At 37.3% G+C, this 24,564-nt stretch overlaps 1 protein-coding gene across 3 annotated transcripts in view; it reads right to left on the reverse strand.

The window, feature by feature from the left end:
- Positions 1 to 3,649: 3,649 nt before the first annotated feature.
- Positions 3,650 to 24,564, reverse strand: part of U11/U12-31K (RNA recognition motif and CCHC-type zinc finger domains containing protein) — a 34,594-nt gene continuing 13,679 nt past the window's right edge. Inside the window, exon 2 of one of the 3 annotated variants that reach the window (XM_089826940.1) lies at positions 3,650 to 4,345. The gene's annotated coding sequence lies outside the window, so the exon portion shown is untranslated. Of the gene's footprint in view, positions 6,435 to 6,661; positions 8,279 to 24,564 lie in introns of those variants that run through there. The other 2 variants (XM_089826952.1, XM_089826961.1) reach the window with 2 other exon arrangements.

The raw sequence follows: 24,564 nt of genomic DNA on the forward strand, positions 1-24,564 counted from the left end.
GAGAACCTCGTCACTAGTCAGGAGGCTATGCATGGGGCCAAAGTTGACAATCAAGCAACTGAGATGTTCCGTTTGGACTTTGAAAAAGCCTATGACAAGGTTGAATTGGCCTTCCTTAACATTGTTCTTCAAGCCTTTAGCTTTCATTGTCAGCTAAAGGGTAAAGGGTAAATGAGTGATGTTGAAGCTCAGATTAATATTAATAGATCTAAATATACAACTTTTAGAGCGGGGATCCATCAAACAAGGGAGCCAATGCCCACTAGCCCTCGCCTTTATTATTACTTCTAATGCATTGCATTATCTGCTTAGAGAAGACCGCCTCTCCCAAGGGTTAGAGGCATCACTTTCCCTAACAGTGAAGACCTCGTCAATCTACAATTAGCGGATGATGCAGCTCTTTATCAAAATGAATGATGACAACATGCATTCCCTCGAGAGAAAACACAATACATTTTGTACAGCAATAGGAGCTATGTTGTCCTCTGCCAAGTCCATTATGTTGAGTTAGCAATACAACCCTCCTCCTTAGTTCTTCAATATGATTTTGCTAGGGGAGGGCCTTCTAAACTTGTGAGGTACCTGAGCATCCCATTCACCATCAATCCCTGTCTTTTAGGATATGTGGGATTGGGTTAATGGCAAGATTAAGAATAAAAGCATCAAAGGGAACAAGCAGTTAAATCAACAAATGGAATAAGCAGTTGCCCTTGGCTCGTAGGATCCAAGTATGTCAGAAGATCCCTTCTTTTTACAACATCTATCCACAATAAAATATCCAACAAATAATTAGGAAAAATCTGTGGTGTAACCGGGAAGGCAATAAAACGCAGCACTCAAAACGATGAAATTGGTGCACTATAGAGAAGAAAAGGGGTGGATTGGAGTTGAGGACCTAAGGATTCAAGGAACGGCCTTAGCTGTCAAATAGATCTCCAAAGTAATCGAAGGCAATGAACCATGCAAGATTTTGGTGAGACATAACATCAGTACAGTTGTCCCTAAAAATGCCGAGTCATAGAAGAATCTGCCCTTTTCTGATATCTTTGGGGGCTCTTTCCTTATCCCTCCTAAGGTTTCCAATGTCTTCAAGAGCATCTGGAAAGCTTGAGAATGGGTGAGACCGCTGCTAAGCAGTGGGGCCATAAATACTAGGTTTGTCTTGGGCATATATATTGGCAAAGCCTCCAATGCAGGGATAAGCCTGTTGGAATTGCAGAGGTATTAGATGTTTTAGAGAGATCCTCCTGGATGGCAAGCTTATGTCTCAGTCTGTTCTTAGTGAGGAATTTCATATTCCCGATAATCATTGGCGTACATACTCTATTTTCATAGATGCCTTCAAGTCTCTCACCCTCAACCCCACTAATGATCCCCATCCTGAGCATGACTGGTATGGTGAGATTCATTGGCTGTATCACTAAGATGATTAAAATGAATCCCAAATCCATCTACAGCTATATGAACAATGCCTGCATATATTCATTTGACTAATTGCTAGCAGGTTACTTTTTCTAACCAAAAATGGCAAAATATTTTGTGCTAACTGAAATAACGTTTTGGGACCTTAAAAAGTATGTTTCCAATGGCTTTCCCTTGACAAACTGCCATACAAATTACCGAACTAAGAGGTTGATGTATGCAAAATTTGTAGGCTTCCTGAAATTGTTGAATACATCTTGAATAGTTTCATTGCTACATAAATCTGGAATGTGTTGTCTGACTTCTACTATTGGAATATCAATAATAATTGGATGGATATTCTCGGTGGTAAGATCATAAACATTTCTAAAATGACAACTTTTGGTTTTTACTTTCTACTGAGATTCTATAGCGAATCTGGATTTTCATTAACAAAGAGAAGTTTCAAGGTAAGAGTACACTGCTTCCTGAGTTTGTTAAAAAAAGTGTCTTTTTCCAATATTGCTCCACTGGTACATCCGTCACCATGAAGATATCAAGTAGAATTTTAAAAAGTTACTAAAAGAGGACTTGGTGCAGTCAGTGCTTCTGAGATCCTATACAGATAAAAGTGTGCAAATGATAGGGAGATTCAGCCTTTTCTCCAAGGTCTATTGGAACTGGTCAAGCAATACAATGGCAAAAATCCCGATGAGGAAATGAGACAATTTTAAATCCATACCGACGAGGACGATCACAAAGAATTTTGCCAAGAAATCAAGGTTGAAGACCTTCATCAAGGTTCTTAACTATAATCACATTGTGGATATGACCATGTAGGGCCTATAAGGAGAAATTTGTGCAGTTAAAGAAGAATAGAACAGCAGAAGAAAATGAGTAAATTTGCTGCACATTGACCCTCCAATGATACTAGAAATATACCCTTTAGGAAAGGCTACGTGGAGTTGGATAAAATATAACAGTAACAAGGTCAGGAAACACGACAGTTATAGTGGCAGAAAACATGATTGCAATCGATGCAATATGTAACAAAGTTATAGTGGCAAAAAGTAGGATTGTAACAGCAATTTTGTTGTCTCCATATTCATGTATATGCAGATATATATTTATGTAAAATCATAACTCATTTGTTTATACTGTCCTGGAACTTTGTATGGTTTGAACTTTGCACAGGACTGTAGTAGGTTATATGATGCAAAAATGTTAGTGTTGATACTCTAATACAAAATAAAATAGAATCACATCCAGCCGCATCCATATTGGGGATCTTAAAAATGGTTTTATGTGTCCGTGTCCATGCAACTTGCATTTTTAGGCCAAGCCTCGATTATTTGAATCAGCCTAATCCAGATTAAAAAAACATCTTCACATCATCTGACAATGAAGAATAAACTTACAATATAAATTCCAATTGAACATAAATCACAATTAACAAAAAGAAAAAAACAATGGCCAGGAAACCATGTCAGAGATTACATTGTCTATTGCATTGCAATCAAGCAATTAGTGCAATAGGTAAATAAGTAAGGGAAAGATTTAGTCACTGACAATTCAACTCAAAAGGAGTTGAAAAGATAATATGACAAGCATCCTGTTGAAAAATTTTGATTCAAGCGACTACATTAAGAAAGCAGCAGTTCCACGTAAATCAGATTTGTAAATGATGTCTACGATTACCACATTTTGCTACATCACACATTTATGTCTTTTTTGAGACTGGGCAGTTTATTTTTAACAGAATATTTGAAGTATACAAGTGTGATGATTTCTCAATTCCTCCCCTCTGACCGACACTGAATGAGAATCTTCTGTTTTCTTTTCAACTAGAGGATCCATTTACCCATAGAAATCCACAGAAGAAAATAAATGCCAGTTATGCCCTTTTTCACACATTTAAACCTGAAATACATTCATCAATGGAAACATTCAAAGTAACTTTGCGGCAGCTATCTCTCAAAACCAATAATGGTTGGATAGGTTTTCGCAATAATGTTTCACACAAATCTGAGTTAACTTTCAACATGTAAAGTTCGTAAACACTGAATATCAATATAACTTTGACCCACTACAGTCTCTCGAAACCAGAATAGTGGACATGTATGCATTCACATATAACTGATGTTTCACACATGTTTAATGACTTTCAACAAGTAAATTATATTTGAATTTTATGTTCAGAATACCAGATGCATGCTTCTTGCATAACAGAAAATCATTTGGACATAAGTAATCATAAAGATGAATGCCTTTATCACTTGCATATTCAACCTTAGAGATTTGTAGTTCTGTTACAATATTTTTATGCAGTCTCACGGTATTGAGATATTGGAGCAGTTTGTGCCGTATCTTAGTGACAGCCTTGATTAGTAAATCAAAATAAATAACATCTTCAGATCAGCAGAAACTGAAGAATGTACTCAAAATCTAAATTTGAAATGAGTGTAAGTCCCAAAAGAACATCCAACAAATGTTGAGCCAGCAAACCAAGTTAATGTGACTTGGTAATTGCATCTATACATTTCTTAAACATTGCTGTCAGGTGATCATTGCAACAGACATGGAAACACAAGGTCACAGACGAATGCAACTCAAAATTCAGAACGGTTTGAATAAATAATAAGAAAAGTGTCCTTGTGAATCCTTCAAGTGATTGCACATGTAATTCCACCTAAAATGAGTGAAAAAATGCATTACATTGGTACAGAATTTGCAATAATTTTTGTCAACAAAAACCACATTTTGCCACTACTTCACACTTTTCTTCTGCCATTATTTCAGATTATATATCTCCTTTTTTAACAGTGTATTGAAGTACGTAAGTGTGCTGATCTCTCTGTTCAAGCTATCTGGTTGACATTGAATTTAATGGTGAACAAGAACTTCAGCTTTCTTTACAACTAGGATATTCATTCCCCATAAGAACCTACAAAAGATGAAAAACACTTATCATTCACATTACTGATACATTGAAAATTTTCAATGAGGATGGATACAGCCAACCTGGAGAGAGAAATCGACTATCTCAATTCCAGGGAAATGAACTTCTATCACTAGAAACCAAATATAACTTTATGGCAGCTACCATCTCTCAAAACCAGACAAGTGCTAGGATATGCCCTGAATTTTTTATATTTCCACAGAGTTTCCGAGACGGGGACATTTTAGGGGACGGGGATGTATTTCCAGTACAGGTACAACTCAAAGCCAAAATTTAGGGGACGTCTATAAAAAAATGGGAAACTTTTATTTAGAGAGAGAATTCAACAATGCATATCATAACATTGATAAACTATTCACCATAGGAACATTTTAGAAGCTCAATACATAGCAAATTAACAAAATTCAAATACTTTCATTGGAAAAATATGGCATAAAATATTGAAATGTAAGCAATGCACATTCTATTATAACTAAATACTAAACACTAAACAATAACATAGAAGTCCTACTCCATTATCAGCTGTCCATACAATATTGAAATGTAAATACTACAACAAAACGACTAATCAGTTAACACAGAAGTTCACAATAATATATAGTTGTCCATAATCAGTAGATTGTAGGTCTAAGAGTCTAAATCAAGTTAATTTGATGCCATAACTCCTCTTTCAACTATTGTTCACTCCTTGACCAGCATCTCCTCCTCTTGCTGCTCTTCCTGCACTTCTCCTTTGCAAATGTGAAAATAAATTTATTTTTCGTTTTTTGGTTTATTTATGCTTAGATTAGGTTTTGGTAATGTTAAATGTAGTTTGGGGACCGGCGAGCATTTTTTTCAAATTTAAAAATGTCTTATTTTCTAACACTTATATCCAAAAATGGCTTGAGCCATAGGGGACGGGTAGAAGTCCCTGGAATGGGTAATTGCAGAACAGGTAGGGGACTTCTAGCCATACCCCCGTATACTGCTGCTCTCAAAGTGTCATTTCCAAAATGTCCCTTTTAAAAAAAAAGGAATCAAATTTGGGACAGGAATTTCCAGTCCCCGTGTCCTTTTACCATTTCCAGGATGGGTGCGGGGAAAATTAGGCAAGGGACCCATCCCCGTAGAGCATAGCTAAAGATGTTTGTAAATAACTTTCATCAAGTGTTTAATGTCTTTTATATGGGTTCCAGACTTCCTCCAGCATAGATAAATTAGATTTTTTAATAAAGATTTGGCAGTTATATAGGCAAGCAACTTTATTAGTTGTTTGTGCCTCCTACGGAAATTGGTGGTCCTACAAGCGTTTTTGTTGTGTAATAAAGCACATCTTAAGATTAGCGGACAATGAAGAGCATAGTTACAATCTATATCACATATAGCATCAACAATCATTTTTCCCCTATGTTACACAGGGACACATCCCTTATTTTTCGCCCTCTAGGAAACATCCCAGAAACGCATCCCCTGCCATCCCCCCATTCCCATCCCCAAAATGCTGTGGAAGATTTTAAAACTAACATAAGTCAATGTTTTTCGTAAGACGGCAAGGTAGAAACAAACCCAAGTGGGCTTTGACATTAACTAATGGTTCTAAGCTAGCACTAAATTGAATCTATGTTTCATACATGCATCAAAGTGTTGGAGTTGTAGGCTTATTTTGTGTCTCAGAAGACGTTTGTTGATTTCCCCATAAATGTTGTCATTAAGAGTTATACAAACATTTTATATATATATATATGGGGATTTATTGAGGATGGGTTTTGTCATTATTGCATTTCTTTTATCAAAATATATTATTGTTGTATGCATTGTACACGGGAAAAAGACTCAATATCATTGTGTTTCAAATTTCAATGGCTATGATTAATATCTACATTTGTTATATTTGTTGCTTTAATATTCAATTTTTTAATATATGAATTCTTCAAAATATAGTTTATATATATATATATAAGAACTATATTTTGAAGAATTCATATATATATATATATATAGAAAGAGAGAGAGAGAGAGATACTGCTGTCCCCTGTTGTCCCCTGTTTTTGACCCTCTAGGAGATGTCCCAGAAACGCATCCCCCGCCGTTCCTGTTCCCAAGACATTGTGGAACATAGTTTTACAAATGTTAGCCAGAGAACAAGATAATGTTGATTTGGCAACTACATTCAAACGTCTCTTCAAACTCAGATGTTAGAACAAAATACTTGTATATTTGAGTCCATGTCAAAGACCAAATGGGGGATCTTCAGTAAGGAACTCAACTATTGCAAGGACATGGTATTATTTTTTGTATAGAAATATAAGAGCAACAAGCTTAATAAGATATGACACTGCATAAGCATAAAACATTAAAAATTGTAAATATTACATTACAAGCATCACTCAAGTTGACCATACTCGGAATAATCTAAACAAATATACAATTGCAGAGACATGGTGCTCAGATAGGGTTCTGAAACGATTACAATCTCCTAAAATTACTGCAATAAAGAAACAAAGTTGATTTTTGTAATAACACCATACTTAGCAGAAAAAGAATCTTAGCAAATGTCAACTGACGACCAACCTGGGGAAGGCTACACAGGTCCATCTATTATATAGCAAAGCCCCATTCCCTATCAAAATTAGGGCAATCACTACAGTGCCAAAATTTGATTCTAAGAATCCCCTGCTGAAAGGATAAGAAATGATGATCTTTCTTCTAAGCCTCGGGAGAATGTGAGATGGGAGAAGCTGGAAGGCTGGGTGGATCAAAACCATAAAAGAATGTTGGAGCATCTAGGGATAGCCATGAATAATGAGCAGAATTGAGAGCAGCAATACTAAGTCTCAATTGTAGACTTGCTAGGCCCAGAATCTTCATTTGGAAGGAGACTCTGATAACTTTTTATGCCATCAGACAAAATCACACTCTGAACTGGAAACTGGACAGGTAATTGAGAACTCGCAGAGATCTACAGTAACAGCAAGAGTGAGGAGTGTATGCAGAGAGTGAGATCGCAGACAACTAATCATTGCAAGGACATGGTATTATTTTTTGTACAGAAATATAAGAGTAACAAGCTTAATAAGATATGACACTGCATAAGCATAAAACATAAAAAATGGTATATAGAGTACTGTATTATGCAACAAACATGCACATCCCGATCAGGATAAAATTTTAAAAACTAAAATATTACATTACAAGCATCACTCAAGTTGACCATACTCGGAATAAACTAAACAAATATACAATTGCAGAGACATGGTGCTCTGATAGGGTTCTGAAAAGATTACAATCTCCTAAAATTACTGCAATAAAGAAACAAAGTTGATTTTTGTAATAACACTGAAATATCCCAAACCGGATATTTACTCGATTCCCATTTCAACACTATATTCAGGACTGAACATTGCAAATGTATTACAAACACAATCGAAAACAGTAGGAATTCCAACAGATATTTATCCAGCTTCTTCTTGAATATAATATTCAAAACTCAAACATAGGCAAATGTAATACAATACAACAATAAAACCAAAAGATTCTCCACAAGATAATAACCTGTTCTTTCCAAAATAATATTCAAGATTCAAGCATATAACAATGCATTACAAACCAGTAATATAAAAAACCAGCAAACTCTTGTAACTCCTTAAAATATGTTATTGCATTATACAACAGCAATACAATAACCAGCACAAACAAATCCAATCTTAAATACAGTTTAACAGTCAGATTGGAATATTCGAATAAGAACCTATAAGCGCATATGAAACACCTAAATTGATGTCTCCCAGACAATGGGTTTACGTCCACTGTCTGCCAGCACGAGGGACTACATCCCCATACTAGCTGAAAGCTCTCTCTCCTTTTATCTTCACAGCTGTGACTCTTTGACTCCCTTCTTGGCCTTTTGTCTCATCTCTCTGTCCTTTTTTGCCTACTCTGTAATATTAAATTGACCTTTTAAATTTTGAGTCCATGCTCTCCAAGTCAATTTTAAGATTATATATAATATGCCTTTAATATTTCTAATGTCCCAAAAGGGTATATTACAAACGCCATACTTGGCAGAAAAGGAATCTTGGCGAATGTCAACTAACGACCAACCTGGAGAAGGCTGCAACACAGGTCCATATATTATATAGCAAACCCCATTCCCTATCAAAATTAGGGCAATCACTACAGTGCCAAAATTTGATTCTACGAATCCCCTATTGAAAGGATAAGAAATGATGATCTTTCTTCTAAGCCTTGGGAGAAGTTGGAGGCTGGGTAGATCAAAACCATAAAAAAATGTTGGAACATCTAGGGATAGCCACGAATAATGAGCAGAATTGAGAATGGCAATACTAAGTCTCAATTGTGGACTTGCTAGGCCCAGAATCTTCATTTGGAAGGAGACTCTGATAACTGTTTATGCCATCAGACAAAATCACACTCTGAACTAGAAACTCGCAGAGATCTTTTATAGAATTTCATGTTAGTCCTAAGGGATCAGATTACTGAGAGGGGTGAATCAATTATCAACCAATTAAACAACTTTTCAAACTCTTAAAGCCTTATCACAATATTCACTTAAAGCAACAAATGAAAACTTCAAACGCATAAACACATCCACATGATAAAGCAATATTGACATAGAGATTTGGTCTTGTAGAAACCCAATTTGGGTGAAAACCACAGTGGGAATTAGTACCCACAAATTGTGCACTCTTTTGCAGTATGCCTTGTTCGGAGCTTAGCCATGTTAGGAGTTTACAAAGATACTGTTAGGTGCCACCTGGCTAAGGAATTTACCTCCAACCCAGTTAGGAGTTTTACCCTGTTAAGAGTAGACTTGTTAGAGGACTTTAAACACTAGTTAAAGTGCCACCCTGTTAAAGGATATACAATAAAGGACCTGTTAGGATCCACTCAGTTAAGGGATTTAACTGCTGCAACTGTTAGGGAACAACAGGTAGAATAAACTACTAAAATAACAACTTATTTGCCTGACTAGATCCACCTGTAATCCACACACACTTCACTTCATACTCAGCTACCTCTTAGCTTGATCACACCTTCACATTCGCAACCTCTTCAGGATCAACACTCAATTCTTTCACCTTCATCAAATATATAATGTTCTACAAACCCTAAATCCTTCCACTGCCTTAAACAGCCCCAACACATTTCAGTTTGAGTTTCAAACATAGCGGTCACATACCATGCGCCCAAACACATCTCAATACATGAAACAAGTTTCATGTACTGCATCATCCGGCAATAGTTTTACATCCAAATCCATGAAGAACAGTCAAAGAAGTTTTGACCAAACAAACCCTTCTTCTAGAATCTTCATGACACATTTGCATCAATCACTTAAATGCCTAATCATCACCACTCATCATTAAGACACGTCATTGCATCATGACTAACTCATCTTTACTTACCACGTCATCCATATTGGTCATCGATCCAAGATCTACCAAATGTAACTCAAAGAACACAAGCACTCTATCCAGAAACTTCGTTTATAATTGGAACAAAGTTGCATGGATACAGATATGGATACAAATACAGATACATTAATGGGTACGGTTACTGCAATTTTTTAAGACTCCCAATATGGATACGGCTGGACACGACATTAATAAATAACGCATATACATATATTTAACATAGTTCTCTAAGTTATTGTAGGAGATTTTCATTACTTCAAAAGTAATATTGACACATAAATGCTACATAAATATTTATAAGTTAATTTAACGCTTTACAATATGTAAACATAGTAGAGTTGCACTAGAAGATAACCCAAAAAACAGGTTGCTGAAATAGAAAAACATTTTATTTGTCTTTCTCATTCGGTGGAGGTTTTGTTTATACTATTTTTTAATAAAATTGCTTTAATATAGTTTTTTTTACATTAAAGGGAAGATCTACGTCAAATCTTTAAGAAAATAGCATCCCATAGTATTTAGTACGGTTCAAAAATCAAGTTTATTAGGCAGACATGGGTACAATATTTGACGTATATCCAGGCAGTATTGGATACGTTTCCAAATTGGATACGGGGATACGCATGCCCAAGGAGGGATAGAGGAGTTTCTGGCAACTCTGTCTAGAAACCATTGACTAACCTCTCATGTGACTGATTCATTGAACTCTTCATAGATTTGACATTCCAATGAAATCACTTATTGTCTGTCACTAACTGTTCTAGCAGTTGCACTATCAATCTTCATCTGATCATAACTTGCTCAAACCTTTACATCAAAATCAGCAGTCACACATTTGACATTCAAAGACAGCCCCAAGTCTCTCATAAGGATCACTACCATTGAAACTCACTACAACACCGTGTTCACCATATTTATACTCAGCAGCATACTAGGAACACTGGGTCAATACTTGACATCAATGGCAACACAATAACTGATCATCATGCAACCAAATCTGTATCATGACAACTCCAAACATCACCTACCATCTATCCATCAGTTATGCCAACATTCCAACAACTTTAAGGTTTGACATATTTATAGAGAAGGAGACCAAGAGGCAGATTTGAGTGCCAAATCAGCATATGCAGTGGAGGTTAGGCGTATTTAGTTCACAGTTGCCTACATGGGGTTTTGGGGTCGCTTTGGTGGACAGATGTGACATGGAATTTCTTTATAAGAGGATGACATTTTCCATTGCCATATGCAATACGATGTGTCCCATTCCCATTCATAATTGATGTAACGAGCATTAATTAAGAATGAATTAATAACTTTTTGATATGCCTCAGAATTGATTATGAGGCAGCATGGATGCATGGTATAGGTGAGACGACATGCAATCAGGCTGCCCGCAGGAGCCTATATTGCAGTTCCAATTCCAGAAGCAGGACGTTCGGCACCAGTAGTTTCAGTGCTAGTGATTGAAGATCCTAAAACACAACCAAAGGAAACAAACATTCACCTGATGCATGCAGAGAACCAACAAGCGTGCATTCATAGGCCCCTACCATTCTAAGGCCCTACAGCTTTCTCCTTTATAATTGTAAGGTAGTTGGTACCTTTTTCCCAGCCCCAACCTATGAAATAGTTGGAAAAGCAGGTTTCCTTAGATTCCATATGCCAAGATGGTACTATAGTGCTGGTGGCTGAATGATTGTGAGAGGTGGTATAGATCGATATATTGGCTCTCATGATGCTATTCCCTATTTGTCTTTCACTTTTTTCAGCTATGTTGGTCTTTTCACAAGGATACCCGTGTGTCTTCTGTGTGAGATACCCCTGGGTGTCTGCAGTGGGATAAAATACAAATGTCTTTTCTGGGTGAGATTTCTCAAAAAATATTGATTTCCACTGATCATGGTTGGGTTATGCATGCAATTCAGAGAGTGTTGGGTGAGGAGTTTTCAAAATCAGAACACAGATATAGAGTGAATATTGATATAGCCAATATTGTTGTTACATGTCTGCTAGATACTAGAGGGAATAAATAAATGGTAGCTGCTCTCTGCAGGAAGGTGGAGAGGAAATGCTTGCTTGGAGAACTTGACAAGTGCTGGAACAAGTGGATGATTGGGGTAGGCTATCACTGTCCCAAGACTACTTCACCAAAGTTCCCTCTTATTCAATATAGGGATGTCACAAGAGTGGCTCAGAGATGCATGATTGTAAAGAGGAATGCTATGTTTCTGAAGAAGGTGGTAATCCTGAGAAATGAAGGTGGGCTGTGGTGGCAGCAGAGTTATTTGGGAGCAGAGGATTTGATCACTAAAGAAGATGTAGTGTTGTAAGGTCTTCACACCATCGCCCCATTGCATGTAGGGACCACCTCTTTTTGCTTGGCAGTAGATTAGTTGCCTTATAATTAGAATTACCTTAGTGGCAGTTCAGTGGCAATTTTAAAGTCCTCAAGTCAATAGCTAGATTGAAGTAGCTCTAGGAGCAAGACTTGTCCAATTAGAAGTTCAACCATAGAGGGAAGGAAGTTACTAGATGCTTATAAATTCTGAGGATGGAAGTGAACCTTGATTGATGATTACGATGAAAGGATACAAAAAACGAATCTGAAATGCAATTTCTGGTATTTAAGAGATTCAAATATGATTTAGAGTCAATCCAAGGAAAAAAGGAGAAAGCATGATACCCAAGGCTTGAGAAAGTGGCATGAAAACCAAGATGAAAATAGGCAAAATACGAGTATAAAAACTGGAAAAATGAGAGGGGGTGATATTCAGATCCAAGATGAATATCACTAAAAATCAGAAAAAAAAGATCTTGGGAAGACCCTCCAACTTCTAACATCCTGTTCTCTGATTTTGGGTGAGAAAATCCTCCAACTTGAGGGAGAACAACCCAGGCACAAAAATATCACTTATATTATTATATATTTAATGAAAGAGCAGAAGACTGATTTACAACCTGCACAACACTAGGCAGCTAAACTGAAGTGATGATCACGGCACCTATCAATATGCAGACAATAATAAATTCCTTAGCATCAACCATTCTAGTAACAAAAGATATCAATTTGCAGTATATATGCAAATTTCTACTGGAAGAAAATAAAATTGTCTTGACTCTTCATTGTCTTGATGTTACAAAGAGAAGACCGTCCATTGTCTTGACATTACAAAGTGAAAACCCTTCATTGTCTTGACATTGGACAGATAGGTGACTTTGTGAACTCCAGTCGCAACACTACAAAGTTATTTACTTAATTCAAATATAGGGGGAAAAGATAACACATGTTGCTATAACATTAACACTCCCTCTTTGCTTTGGAGGTATCTTTCTAGATATTCATTTCATGGAGTCACTCAACATGACAACAACAATGGCTACACTCATCTGTGGAAAGCGTTTATCACGGAATCTCTCAACGTGATAATGTCATGGAGTTATTCAACGTGACATCCACAATGGCTACACCCATTTGTGGAAAAGAGTTTATCACAAAATCTCGCACTATGATAATGTGGAGTCACTCAACATGGTGTCCACCATGGCTACTCACATGTGTGGACATGTGCACAAGTGCTCATCACAAAGTCCATCAACGTGATGTCATTATGGAGTCTCTCAACATGACATCCACCATGGTTACTCCCAAGAGTGGAAAGAAGCATGTGCACAAGTGCTCATCACAAAGTCTCTCAACGTGATATCGTCACGGAGTCTCTCAACATGACATCCACCATGGCTACTCCCATGAGTGGAAAGAGCAACATTGCAAAAGGTTTTCACCTTATATTTCTCCGTCTCAAAGAAATATGCATTTTAGCACATAGCAAAGATCACTGATGCTGAGACTCCATCTCAGCAAAGGCAATACTCTCCACGACACCGAGTAGAAACTCTAGGTACATCAGATGGATTAGTGGACTTGAATGGTAAATCAGATCACCTCTAAATGTTAGAGGTGCCATCAGGAGATATGTCCACATCCTAAAGAAACACCAGCTAATAAATGGCATACCTAGGATGCAAAATCTACACAGGAATCCTATCCCTTAAGGGTACTCTTTCACACAGGTCAGAAGGCAAGTCTAGGTCCTTGTCCGGCCTATATGAAATGTATCTACATTTCCCCCATATCGCCACTCCATAGCATCACAAGAAGCCCCAGACACATTTAGCAGATTCCCAATCTGTTGCTTCTCTTGTGCCCCTCCTAACCAAATTAAAACAAACACATAGCTCACAGCTTTATCAATAGCCTCAGACTTTCACAGCAGCATAACTTCACAATAAACCTAATTTGCACAAGTACCTCCCCACCACCCTCCGGACCAAGATAAGTTCAAACCAGTTCGAAGTTCGGGTCCAGTTCGAACTTGGTTCGACCAGGGTCCTCTTTTTTCAGACCTGGTTCGATCTGGTTCCAACTGGGTTCGAGCCCAGGTGAACCACCTTAAAAAAATCGAACCCAGTTCAAACCCGCTGCTTGTAATTGGCGAATGACTGCAATCTGGGTGCGGTACAGGTTTAGATAGTAGCAGCAAGGTGCCATACAATCTTCAAGGTGGGGGAAAGGGTGGTGCATGGGGTCTTTATTGAATTGTGTGTGCTGTGCGTACCTGGGAAATGTCCATATCAGGTCTGAATTGAGTTTAGACAGCAATAAGTGATATTAGAGTCATAATCCCTTAAGTTGAGCATAGTAAGCTATTACATTGTATCCATTGATGCCTAATGACAAAGTATATCAGACTTGTAATATGAGTTGAATGTTCAAAGTGTTGCTTACCGTTTAATGCTTGCAAAATTTTGTTTCGTTTTATTCATATTTGCCGCTATTTAAAATTGCTGTTATATGTTCAATGTATTAGTTGGTTTCAAATGTCAATTTCATATTTGCAGAAACAAGCAAACAAAGAAAACTGTTAATATAAGGGCAACCATTACAATTTTAGACTTGTATTATGTACCGTTCAATAAATAACTTTTGAAACCACAATAACCAACCAGATAGAAACTAATTCGATCACATGACACAAGTATACATTGATCAAATGAGTGTAAAAACAAAATTTAGCTGAAGGAAACAACGTTTTAGATATATGAACGCTATCAAGTATTTAAGGTGTACACAATTCATAGTTTGTGATACTTATGGCTTAAAAGAAAAATTACAAAATGCAGTCATGAACTATGGTATAAGGGAGCTTGTATCCCTTAGCCTAGCATTGTCAGCTCTAAGTGGAGTCGTGAACGTACCTTGGACAAGTTTGCAATTGTTGCTAATACCTTAGGACCATTGCTTAGGATAGTGTTGATGAGGGTTTTGCAGGCCACCAAAACAAAGTAAAATATAATAAGTATATTCTATCCTCTTGAACAAGGAAATCTCAGGTGCTACAAGATATGATTAGTTGAGACAACTGCAAGGTTCCTAACGTATTATTAATAGCTTTTCATTCCATTAGTTAAACAATGAACGTGAAACAATGATACTTGAACTTGATATTTTAAATGTTTTGAATCTTTGATGTTGAAGTTGATTGAACTATGTTACTATATGACAGTATGATCACTATGATATGTTACTGTTTATGGTGTTTTAAAGTTTTTGTTGTTTAAATGTGTTTATGCTACTATGCTACATTCTAATTTTAACTCATGCTTCATAAAAATGTGTACTAACGAACCCAAACGAACCCAAACCCCTTTCCACAAATTTGTCGAACTTGTGAACTGGTTCTCGAACTTCGAACTTGGAACCGAACCCGAACTTAGCAATAAACTATATGCAGTCTCGGCAGCAAGCTCTTGATGAGTTGGGAGCATATACCAAACCATGCACAAATACCAACGCTCTTCAAATATTTGGCCCAATATTGCTCATGAAATATTTAATCATACCATAGTCTATTCAAATATGCTTGTTGTATATATTTTGCTTCACCATCATCATCACACAAGGGGCCACCAATTAAAACTTCATTTCCTCAAACAAAAACATTAGCAATGTTTCACTTTAATATTCAAATAATAATCTTTCCACCTCTGCAGCAACCCTTAGATGGTATTCACAACAAATAGTAGACTAAAAATAGCCGCATGAAATAAGCTTGATATTAAAATATTTATACCTGTAGAAACACGTAGTAAACCCCATCTTAACAAAAAGATTATTTGAGCCAAGGTTGAGACTATACTTTATGACGCATGTTCCAAAATATAGTCCACGATATCCCCCAGCTTATCGAATATCGCTGCTTCTAATCTGCTCTATTTGAACCAACTAGGCTATATGATCAAAGAAGACTACCAAATAGTGTGACTAAAATGCTTCCAAAAATATAAATCGTTACTCTTGACACAAACTACTCACAAACTGTTGACTCAACACAAAATTCAAGGCAATAAATCCTATGTATTCAATTCCAACCCTTCCACAAAAACATTCAATCAACACCACCAAACATTAGAGTATAAAATTCCAACACTTGAAAATTTCCAAACATTATTGGAATATAAAATTGGAATTTTATATGACTAATGTATTCAATTCCAAGCCTTCCACAAACACATTCAATTAAAATCGCCAAACTCTCACTCAGCTAAAACTCGCTAAGCCCAAAAAAAACTCAAGAAAATTTTGGTCAGTTTTTTTTTAAAAACTCCGGGAAAAACTCAGGAACCTAAAAATCAGCTTAGGTTTAATTAAAATACTTTTTTTTTTGGCAAAATTCAATGAAAAGATGCATCCAATGAGTTAATTAATGAGAATACAAAAGATACAAGCAGAGTTTAGATATATGATATGATATGATATGATACATTTTACTGACGTCCACGAGACTAAAGTAGTCTATGGGACCCATGCAATCACCCTCCCGAGTTAGGAGCGGAACTAGTCAGTTGTAATGTTTTGGATAACTTGTCTCTCCTTCTCTGAAGTTTGGTAATCAAATCCGTTGCTCTCTTCACTTGATCTTCCTCGAATAAATAGTTGACGTCCTTGTTCTGAAATATTTTTGTATAACCAGATCTGATGTCATTGTAAGCCAGGCAGTCCTTGACAAAGTGCTGCTCTGTCTCAACTATTCTCATATTACAAAATAAACATGTTCTGTCTGCCCACTCTTCCTTTGGAACTTGCCACCTACCAGTTTCACATCGCAGCTAATGTGAACTAGTTCTAAGTTGTGCCATCAACATTTTTGCTTTCCAGTTAATAGGTGCTCTTATATAGGCCTTTTCATCATGACTATAAGTGGGATTAAATTCTTTAATGTAATAGGATTTTTTCCGCCCTATGCGTCTTGTCCACAGAATATTGTGAAATTTTTCATTGACAAACTTTTTTATTTCTGTAATGTTATCCGGGTAAGTTTGGATGTTGATATCCCATTTTCGCATCCATTTGTCATTTTGCTTCATCCATGTGCTTTTCCGCCTCACAAGTTTTTCCTCTATGATCAACTTGGGCCAACGATGTGTTTCCAAACCTTGGGTTTTCTTTAAGTAGCTTATCATTCGGACTAAAGCAACGGCTTCTAATGGATAGGAACCCACCTCCGCCAAAAGGATCTCATACGAAACTGTGGTCTTGACTTTAAGATTGCATGTGATGAAGTGTTTTTGAATTCTTTCTACTTGCTGCCATTTTTGTTCGGACATACTACCTCCCCACACTACACATCCGTATAAAATAACCGGAGTGACCAGCAAACCAAAAAGAGTTTTCATGGTCGTCCAATCCCATAATTCTGCATTCCTGCACTTGTTTTGTAAAGAGTATAACGCCTTCCAGCCCCCTTGGATCCTTTTTGATCTGCAAGTATCCCAATTGAGTTTGTTATGAAAATCGATGCCCAAGTATTTGTACTCTTCCACAATCTCAAATGGGCTATTTTCTAATAGAAACTCGTCTTGTATGCCCCTATTCTTCTTCAGCGAGAAGATCATAATTTTGGTTTTACTAGTGTTAACTTGCATTCCTATTTCATGACAAAAAATTTCTAGTGCTGTCAAGTGCTCTTTCAAACCTTTAGCTGTTCTAGCAAGAATTATGAGATCATCCGCATATAAGAGCAATCTTATCACAAAGTGGGCTAGATGCACCCCCTCACCATTGGTCTTGTTTATCCACACTTCTAACTTGTCAATATAAAGCCCGAATAATGTTGGAGATAGCGGACACCCTTGCTTAACTCCGATGTTGCTGTCAAAGTTTTCTGATAGCCCTTCTGTCGTTCTGATTTTAGCTTTGACCTACTCATATAATCTGTAAACTGCTGACCTAAGTTCTTTAGGAACTTCCAACTCTTCCATTGTATCCCATAATTTATTACGTGGCACTTTGTCGAATGCTTTTTTAAAGTCCACGAAACAACAAAAAGCCTCGATCCCCGGAGTGTCCCAAACTTTCTCAATCAAGTATCTAAGAGTGATGCCATGATCTATAGTAGAGTGCTTCGGTCTAAAGCCTGCTTGCCCTATTGCACGTTTGCCTTCTGTTTCAGCCCAGTTGCTGATTTTTTGTTCTACCAAGCTGCCAAATAACTTGCCAAAAAGAGGATTGATCATGATGGTTCGGTAATTAGAAAGATTATTTATATCTCCACTTTTGTGGAGTGGGATCACCACACTTGTTGTCCATTTTACAAGGAAACCTTCTCTATTGACACTGTTGAAAATTTTGGTGATGTGTGGTGTGAGGGTTTCAACACCCCATTTTAAATATTCAGCTTGAAGCCCATCTATATCTTGCGCTTTACCGGCAGCTAACCTCCTTATGCCTTGAATAATATCATTTTCGCTGAATAACTTCCCTGTAGTCTCTGTTTCCATGGTTCTACGTTCTCCTAGATCACACTTGTAGAGAGTCTTGGCATATTCCAGCCATTTGGTACCTGTTATGTTGTTCTCTATCTGAGTTTTTCTCTGCTGAAGTTCTTTCCAAAACTTTCTGGGGTTGTTTTTACCAAGATTAATCAACTCGATTCTTCTCTTATTTACATACTCTCCTTTCTTCTTTTTAATCAGCTGATCATACTCCTTTCTACTTTCTTTATTTATGTTCTTTTTCCAATTTCTTTTTGTTGTTTTGCATTCTTCATCAAACTACGAATTAGCCGGAAAAGTGTTCTTGGCTTCTCTTGTGGCCCTAGATCTTTTACACTCCTCCAATGCTTTAATGATAGTAAGAACAAAATTATCCTTGTCCATGAAATGTTGTTTATCAGACTCGGGATGGTTTCTCAAAACTCTAGACAGCCACAAAAGAGAGTTTTGGAAAGTAGCATGGTTTTCTTGTATCATTAAAACTTTGCCAATCGGAATCCTCTTCCTCTTTTGTAAAGGTTTTGGGACAATATGTTGATCTTTAAAGTGAGTGGCCACCCTTATCAAAATGGGGTTATGATCAGATTTTAGCTCCATGGGGCAGTCCTCTATCTCAAAGTTAATTATCTTTGCGACATATTCTTGCGAGCATATTACATAGTCAACACCACTTTGTCCATTGTATCTTTCGCATGTGATTCCACCTAATTTAGGCCACTTTTCCAAACCGTTACATATGACCATGTTATATAGGCAGCATAAACTTAGTAATTCAGCACCAAAATGATTAATCTTTCCCATGCTATCCTGCGAAGATCTTTCCCATTTTTGTGTCCCTTCTTCTTCAACCCAAACTGGGTTTCTATTTTCACTGTAGCTCTCCTTAAGATTGAGAGTTTGGTTGTTTGTTGTTCTAGCATTGAAATCCCCTATTATCATTATTTCCCCTAGAGAGCTAAAGGCTGCTATGTCTTTTTTGAGTGCAGCGAATGGGTCTTCTCGATCCAATCTATGCTTTTTATACATTTTTGAGCTTTTTGGGGCGAAGTAACAGACAGCCACCCTCGTAGTAATCTGATTCTCCGTTATTTTAATCCAAATATACTGCTTGTTTACATCTTCTTTCTCTAAGTTTACAAATCTGCTCCAAGTTTCTTTTATTAGAACACTGATGCCTCCATGCCCCTTACCATTATCTATCTTCTCATTCCACAGTGATACCTTCTTATACCCTTCAAAATCTGGAACCCTACATCCATCATGCTCATGTGTCTCGGTAAGCATAATGATGTCATTATCTTTAGCTATCGGCCCTAACCCAGGTCCTCTTCTCCAAGGATAACCTCTACAGTTCCAACTAACTATAGTTAAATGTTCCTGGGTGGGCCCGAGTTCCTATTTATTGTTTGTGATTTTGTCGCTAATTTGGGCTTTGCCATTTTGTAGCCACGCCCACTTGCCGTTTTCTCTCGCTGTTTTCACTTTTTCCCATTCCTTCCTCCTTTCTTCTTGCTGAGTTACGGTGAGGTCATCATCAAGATATATGTGTACCTCTAAGAAACTTCCTCTTGCTGAAAATGTTATTTTTATCTCTTGTATTCCTCATTGTCACTCTAACATGTCTATCTTTGCCTCCTCTAATCCATTTTCCGATTCTTTGTGCTTGTATGGTTGTTCCATGCCAGTCTAATTGGTCTTTAAAGAAGTCTTTAACTAAATCCGTTGTTTTCTCCTGTTCTCCATAGTCTCTTTGATGATAATATTTGCTGCTTTCTCATTTCTTTCTTTTTCCTCTCTAATCTGTCTCCGAACTTGCTTTTCTATGTTGTCAATAGGAGTGTTTGTTGGTCCCTTTACTATGTTAGCCCATGATCTAACTTCTTCAATTTGTTCTCTAAGTTGATTCTCTTTTATTTCCATATTGGCCATGGCATCTTGTATATTTTTCATATATAAATGCAAAGTAAGTACAAAATCACAGTCTCCTATGGAATGTTGATGGCAAGAAGCAAAATAGTAAATGGTTTCTACAAAATTAGAAGTAAATACATCATTGTAGGTACTTCCTATAAAACTAAAAGCAGATACATCGTTGTAAATAGTTTCTATAAAACTAGAAGTAAATACATCATTGCAGTTAGTTTCTATAAAGCTAGAAGTAAATACATTATAGTAAATAGTTTCTATAAAACTAGAAGTAAATACATCATAGCAAAATAGTCCAAGAGTAGGTTTGACCAATTTTGACCTTCTAGAAAGTCATGCTTGTCTTGGGTGTGAGCAAGTGGTTGAGCAAAGTCTGTCAAGAATCAGGAATATAGAATTGAAACCAAGTGATTTCTGAGAAGATGAGTTAGAATAATTAGAAAATCCTTATTCCAACTTCAAGTTGACCTCAACTAGCCAAGACAGGTTGTGGGAGATAACATTGTTGAAGGCATGTTGAATCCTGAAATTTGGCTAAGCTTGGAATTTTTTGAAAACCCCCAAAATCTAGAATATGCATTTTAACTTCTATGAAGGAGAAACCTATCTTAAACATCTTGACAGTATTTATACAAATAAAACTTTAAAGTATAACTTATACTTAAATGTTATATTAGTATTTATACTTAAATGTTATATTAGTATAAATCAGTGTAACACAGGGACACGTCCCCGCCCCCAAAAGTGGGTCGTCTTGGAGACGGGGACGCACCTGGGACAGGAGGATATCGTTTCGAACGGTGCCACTTAGAGCGTCGCCGCCACCGGAGACGGTAAGATGTCTTTGAGGCAACGATACGTCTCTGAGTCGGGATGCCAAGGGACACAAAGGAGTCTCCTTTATTGCGGGGGGACACCAGGACATCTCCCGCAACAAGCAAAAGAGGCACATTAAAAAATCAAAGTTGAAGGCATTTTTTTAATGTTTTAATGTTTCTATCTTTATTATATTGGGTCGTGGGGCCCATTCCCTCCTCCTCCTTTGTTCAAAGGCCTTCTATTCTTCATTTTTATTCACATTTGCATTTCTCATTGTTTGCAACAACAACAACAAGAGTGAAGAGTTGAGATAAGGGTTTGTGCAAGAGTGAAGAAAGTGTTTGCAAGTGAAAAAGGAGAGCCTAGGAGCAAGAAGAAAAAGAGGGTTTACCATCTTGCTGAAGGAGTTTTTTACGCAAAAGGTAGGGTTTTTAACCTGTTATTCTGATTTTCTAATGCATGTTTATAAATTATTGCTCAATGTTTTAAGCTTTAATTTCCAAATGTGTGTTGTTTCATTTTGTTATAGTTATGATTATCATTCATTCATTGAATCATTTATAAATATTAAATAATAGATTAAGATTCTTGATGTCACATTTTGCAAATTCTTGTTATTTAGTTTTAAATTTTAGAAAATTTGAAGTAGGGCATAGGTTGAAAGTTTGTAAATTCAATGTTTATTTAACTTTATTAAATTTTTCATTTTGTGCAATGCAGTGTCAAAATGAGCTCCCACAATGATACTCATCGTCATGATGAGATGGAAATTCATTCAGATAGTGACAGTGAATCAGAATATGAACCTTAGCCTGAGGTTGGGGTTGAGGATGATGATGACACCATTGAGACAGGTGAGCATGAGAGTGACATTGGAGCTGGACCAAATCAGCAAGGGGCCCAAGCTAGCTCAACTTCCATGGGTACTATTTTCTACTATATGGTACTCCATCTATTGATTGCCCCTCCCCATCTTTGGCAAAGTGTGCTAGGGGTAAGTTTGATCCAAAATCTCCTTTATAACAATTTGCCACTAGAATAACAAGCGGATCAAGTGCAAGCGGCACAAGAAAGTGGAGATGCAATATTTGTGGTGATGTATGGTATGGTAGCATCACTAGAGTGAATGCACACTTTCTTTTGGATAAGTAAAGGTGTCTTACCATGTAAGTTTTTGATTGAATCCAAAAACTTGAAGTTTACAATTGAATTCAACAAGCTTTGGGGAGTTCCAAAGGACTACCTCGGCTGGTAGGCAGCAGATTCAAACTATACAAGAGATGCATGAGCAACAAATACAAGGGCAACAACACCGACGTATGTCTTCTTCTAGACCACAGCATAGAGCTTCATCTACTACATTGCTAGGGGTAGCCTCTGCACCTTACTCTACTTATAGCTCTATGGGTGTAGCAGCAGCCCAAACGAGCAAGGAGAAACACAGGGCACAGTCTAGTGACAACAACCCTATAGCAGATTTGTTTGCAGCCCAGACGAGAGAGAAGTTAGATGATTGTATTGGGAGAATGCTATTTGCCAATGGCGTTCCACTTCATATTGTTCAGTCTCCTTATTTTAAGGAGGCATTTCACAATGTAGCGAAGGCGGGGTTACCATCATATGTGCCACTAGGTGAGCACAAATTGAGAACTAAAATCTTGGATGATGAGTATTCCCAGATTGGTGAGTCCATGGAGACCATGAGGACTGTTTGCGAGGAATCAGGGTGAAGCATTATCATGGATGGGTGGACGGACAATAGACACCGTCCACTCATCAATGTCATAGTCACATGTACAGAGGTCCCATTCTTTCTTAGGGCGGTTGATTGTTCAGGGCATAAAAAAGATGTTGATTTTCAGTTTCAGATTCTTCGGGAAGCCATTGAGGAGATTGGGCCACAAAATGTGGTCCAAGTAGTGACAGATGCAGCTCATGTGTGCAGAGCTGCAAGGAGGCTTATTGAGGCCACATATCAGCATATTTAATGGACTCCTTGTTGTGTGCATGCTATGAACAATGCTCTAAAGGACATGGAGAAAATTTGTTGGATAAAGGGAGTGGTGAGTAATGGTAGAGATGCGCAGATGTATATCTACAATCAACACACCTCACATGCACTATTTAGGAGTTCCTGAAGCCAGTTGAGACAAGATATGCATCCTATTTCATTCTCTTGGAGAGAATGCTTGAGTTGCAGGAGCCACTGCAACTAATTGTTATGACGAATGGATGGAATAGGCGGGATGTTTCCAGGTCAGAGCAGGGGATGAGGGTGAAGGATATAGTTAAGAGTGATGTATTTTCGAGCAATGCAAAATACATTGTCTCTATTATTAGGCTAGTCTTCGACGTGATCAGGTATGGAGATGGGGATGCACCTATACTTGGAGAGGTGTACGAGTGCATTGATTCTATGCTTGGGCAGATGAAGGCAGTTGTGTAAGAGGAGGACCCCACATTAGCCTTCTACAATTATCACATTCGGCCTTTTATTCAACGTAGATGGGACAAACTTAACATACCCTTATACATGGCTGCATAGCATTGAATCCGAGGTGGTACATGACTAGGCTTGGTAGAGTTACACCACTTCACGATGATGAGGTGATTTATATTGTATAAGTTTATAACACTTTAAGACTTTGTCTTAAAGTCTTAGATTCTTATCATTTTATAAATTAAAATCATTTACATTACTAGCATCTTGATTCTTCTATTTGCTAATAATTTGTACTTTTTTAATTTTTTCAGGTGAAGGAAGGATTCTTCAAGTGCATAGATAGGACGTATGACCTTGAGACAGCAGCTAAGGTTTGCACTGAGTGGACCAAATTTGCTACTCTTAGGGGTTACAATCAAGCGGCAAAGGCAGATATCAAGACTATGGCACAAGAGGACCCCATTTTGTGGTGGTCAGCTTATGGAGCAAAATCTACAACCACCACACTAGCTATTCATTTGCTGTCCCAGGTACTTAGTTTCTCAACTTTAAGTTTTAACTTTTCATTGTTCATTGTTCATTGTTCAATGATCATTGTTCAACTTCTAATTCCCGAAACTCGCATTGGCCAATTATTTTTCATCTCAGGTTTCTAGTTTTTCAACTTCTTAGAGGAATTGATCTACATATAGCGTCATCCACTCTCTTAAGAGGAAAGGACTTATCTCTCAGAGAGCAAAGAAGCTAGTGGTTGTACACAGTGT

Source organism: Cupressus sempervirens, chromosome 1 (genome assembly GCF_028749045.1).
Source record: "Cupressus sempervirens isolate cs-2001-9-10 chromosome 1, ASM2874904v1, whole genome shotgun sequence".
Lineage (NCBI taxonomy): Eukaryota > Viridiplantae > Streptophyta > Pinopsida > Cupressales > Cupressaceae > Cupressus > Cupressus sempervirens.